Source organism: Bos mutus, chromosome 2 (assembly GCF_027580195.1).
Source record: "Bos mutus isolate GX-2022 chromosome 2, NWIPB_WYAK_1.1, whole genome shotgun sequence".
Lineage (NCBI taxonomy): Eukaryota > Metazoa > Chordata > Mammalia > Artiodactyla > Bovidae > Bos > Bos mutus.
Genome location: NC_091618.1, coordinates 115,898,465 through 115,902,270, shown reverse-complemented (window position 1 = coordinate 115,902,270; position 3,806 = coordinate 115,898,465). Strand labels below are relative to the sequence as shown.

The following is a 3,806-nucleotide window of genomic DNA, read 5'->3' as shown; positions in this document are numbered from 1 at the left end:
AAATCTGTTTCTTTTTTCATTTCCAGTCTGTTACAGCCTAATATTTTATAAAATGCAATAGAAATAACTTAAAATGGAATAAAAATCAATGTACACAAAATTCAAGTCCCATTTTTTAATTAGATTCGACAGAAATAAACTTAAGCTGCCACATGGTTGCCAACAGTTCTAAACGCTGTGCTGTGCTCAGTCGCTTCAGTCGTGTCTGACTCTTTGTGACACATGGGCTGTAGCCTTCCAGCCTCCTCTGTCCATGGGATTCTCCAGGAAAAAATACTGGAGTGGGTTGCCATACCCTCCTCCAGAAGATCTTCCCAACCCAGGATCGAACCCACGTCTCCTGCATCTCCTGCATTGCAGGCGAGTTCTTTACTGTGAGCCCCCAAGGAAGCCCAGCAGTTCTAAAAGCTTCCTCTCAACTCTGTTCTCATCTCATCTCCAAACAGTAACTAACACATCCCTGACAGTAGGCCTCACTTTGAGCAGCAACCTCACAAAGAACAATGAGGATCCCCAAAGTCTGTCACATCCCTACTGCTTTCCTTCTGTAATGCTCAAAGGGCTCTCATCAAAACAGGCTTTAGGCCGGGTCGGCAGGCTTCAGGCCCCACCTTTATTGGCGTGAAGCTGGTGTCCGGGGGGTAACTAAGACATTACAGGAAAAAGCCACTTCTGCCGGGCACTGGCCATTGTCTCAGTTGGGAATTTCCACACAGCTAAGCGGTGGGCTGTTTAGTATGAATGCACAGGTGTGGAGACAGCCTGTGATAGACAGCTTTATGGCAAATAAACACAGTGTATGATATACTGTAATCAACTATATAAACAACTTTAAAATTGTCTTTACTTCATATTTCCAGCATTTGCTTTTGTTAATCGTATGTCTTCTTGACAGCAATTAAATAACCTTGAGAGGAAATGTACACCTGCTGTCTCCCCTGGGGAAACTACATCTCTTTTGTGAATGACATAAGTTCTCCATAAAACATAAGCAAAGATAGGAGAATTGAATTTGGAGATATGTCTCCTTCCTCTCTTGTTTTATCTCTAGTTGAATTGGAGGGCAGTTTAATATAGCTAAGCTTTTCCCAGGTCCCTATGCTGGCGTTCTTTCAAACCCTACTATTTCCCAGACGGCCAAACTGGAGACCCTAGCTAATGACGTTCTGACAGGTATCAATTAGAGGGGAAGATGTCACGACTGCCTCGCTTGGCCTGTACTTTCACCCTCCCTGACTTCTGGGCCATGGTGCTCTCAATACTTCCTGATTTCTGCAGCCCACCTCATCTACTTTCCATGAACACTATACTGGTCCTGTTTTCCTTAAAACAGAACATAACAACGTTTCCTTTGCTTGAGACAGGTTCCAAACAAGCCCCATTCATTAGGATCTGTGAAGTAAAAGTCAATTTTAATAGACAGGTGTCCCCACTCTCAAGATGGGGTGGCGGGAGAGTGGCTGCTGCTGGGAGGGCCAGGTGGGTGCTCAGGGCTCAGTGCAGGCTGCTCACAGCTGCACCTCTGGTGAATTGAGCTTCAGCTCCAGGCTGGTTGGACAAGCAACATTTGAGGTGAGTGGCCTGGGGCATTGCGTGCTTCTGGAGACACTGGAAGGGTGAGCAGCTGCCCCAGTACCAGTGTGTCATGCACAATAACCACCCCCTGGCTTCAGCTATGTGGATTCAGGGTGACGGCTCACCACACCTTCTTCCACCAGAAGTGGGCTCGCCTCTTCCAGGCTCCATATATAGTCTTTTTTTTTTTAATAGTTTTCATTTATTTATTTTGGGCTATCTAGATCTTTGTTGCTGCAATGGCTTTCTATAGGTGAGGCGAGCAGGGGCTGCTCTCTAGTTGCGGGACAGGGGCTTCTCATGCAGTGGCTTCTCTTGTTCTGGAGCACAGGCTTTAGGGCACGCAGGCTGCAGTAGATGTGGCATGTGGTCTCAGTAGTCATGGCTCCCGGGCTGTAGAGCACAGGTTCAATAATTGTAACACATGGGTTTAGCTGTTCTGTGGCATGTGTGAGCATCCTGGATCAGGGATCAAACCCAAGTCTCCTGCACTGGCTGGTGGATTCTTTACCTCTGAGCCACCAGGGAAGCCCCATATACAGTTCTGACCACAAAACATCACCAAGGCTTCAAAAACTGGCTGAGTCCTTTGTCTTAGAGCTAGAACTTGGAGAACCTGAGCCTCCATTGTGTTTTGTGAGTTGAGTTGGGAGCAGCTGTCCTGAAGAGGAGCATGCAGGTATGGACTGCATCACACTCTTACAATGGTTCCATCCACTCTACCTACTTTTAAGAAAAATGGCTTCAAAATGACAGCATTTTTCAGTGTGAGAACAATGCCAGAGTTGTATGACCTGGTTAACAGGTAGAAACCTGACCTGATTCGGTCTGATGGAGAGTAAGAATGTTCTGATACCTACAGGAATTCTACAGATTTTCTTTCTTGGCTCTACAGTGATAGCCCTGTCAAGGGTAAAGTTGTAGTAACTGACGATGGGGTCAGAAATATCATGGAGGATACTGCGGGGATCAAGGTAAATTCAGACCAGGGAGGTTGCTAGATCACAAGTAGGAGATGTGCACCACAATGGACAAGGCACCCAGGACTGTCACCGGGACATCACAAGTGAATCCAAAATCATTCCCGAACTGGTTCAGACATGAGTTTGGGAGGTAACTATCTTCTCAACATTGGACAGCTAAAGATGTACTAATAGTTATCTCTTCCAAGGCAGGCATCTTGCTGCTGGGAAGTGGCTGAACATAATGGGGAGGCTATCTGTGTATCTAAATCATGGAGGGTGCAATGGGAAAAGAACAAGGTAATTGTAAGATATACCTTAAAAAGATCAGCTATTTATATCATTTTACTGCACTGGTGAAAAAATAGAGTCTTAAACTTTCAATCCCCCATAACTCTTCAACTACAAAGGTAAGGATGCTGGGATCCAGGAAGCTCTGAAGTGTGCTCCACAAATCCGGGAAAAGATCCCCTCTTTCTTTGAGCTCACCCTCTGCTCTCCCAGTTGAGTCGACCTGGACTATAAAGCTGACACGAGTGGAGTGATCATTGGGGTTCAAGAGGAAAGGGTCACTCTCTGCTGCTTACTGCTTTAATTTTCCTTGTATAGTATCATCATTATAATAAACTAACTACTCCATCCAAAGATGACTTTTGCAACACATTTTAGTCAAAGGTACTGAGTGCATTATATCAATGACTCAGTGGACCAAGGAGCTGAGCTCCATTGCAAGCATACTTCACTCTGGACAGCAAAAGAAAGGGCTGAATAATTAAGCTCGGGGTTTCATTCATTCCTACCTTTGGAAATTATCTATAATGGAAGCCTCTCTCCATTCTCTGTGTTTGATAAACTTAACTTGCTTACTAAATGACTTTAGTTAAAGAATAAGCCAAGTCCTCCTATTGCCTATGGGAGGAGGTAGAAAGAGTTTGGCAAGTTCAACCATATGTTATTTATTTAGCATCAATTATCACCACTTCCTCCCCAAGCAGCACACCCCCTCAGCACATCCCCACCTCCAAGTTCAGAAGAACCTGGAGGGGAAGGAAAAAGCTTGCTAAATTGCTTATGTTCACTCTTCAGAAGTTTGTAAAGCAAACTAAGAGCTCTGAAATCCAGTCTGTTTACAGTGGTACTATAAGAAAATGGATTTATTCTACCCTGCCTTTTCAGAAATGATCAAATAAATACATTTGCAAGTCAACAACATTTATAGGTCTCCCCACCATTTCTTTCTCTGTTTTCGTTCCTTGCAATTTTGTTCAT

The 3,806-nt window shown here is 44.5% G+C and overlaps 1 pseudogene; it reads left to right on the top strand.

The window, feature by feature from the left end:
- The first annotated feature begins 1,440 nt into the window (after window positions 1–1,440).
- LOC102275625 (tissue alpha-L-fucosidase pseudogene) lies at window positions 1,441–2,977 on the top strand (annotated as a pseudogene).
- Window positions 2,978–3,806: the final 829 nt, after the last annotated feature.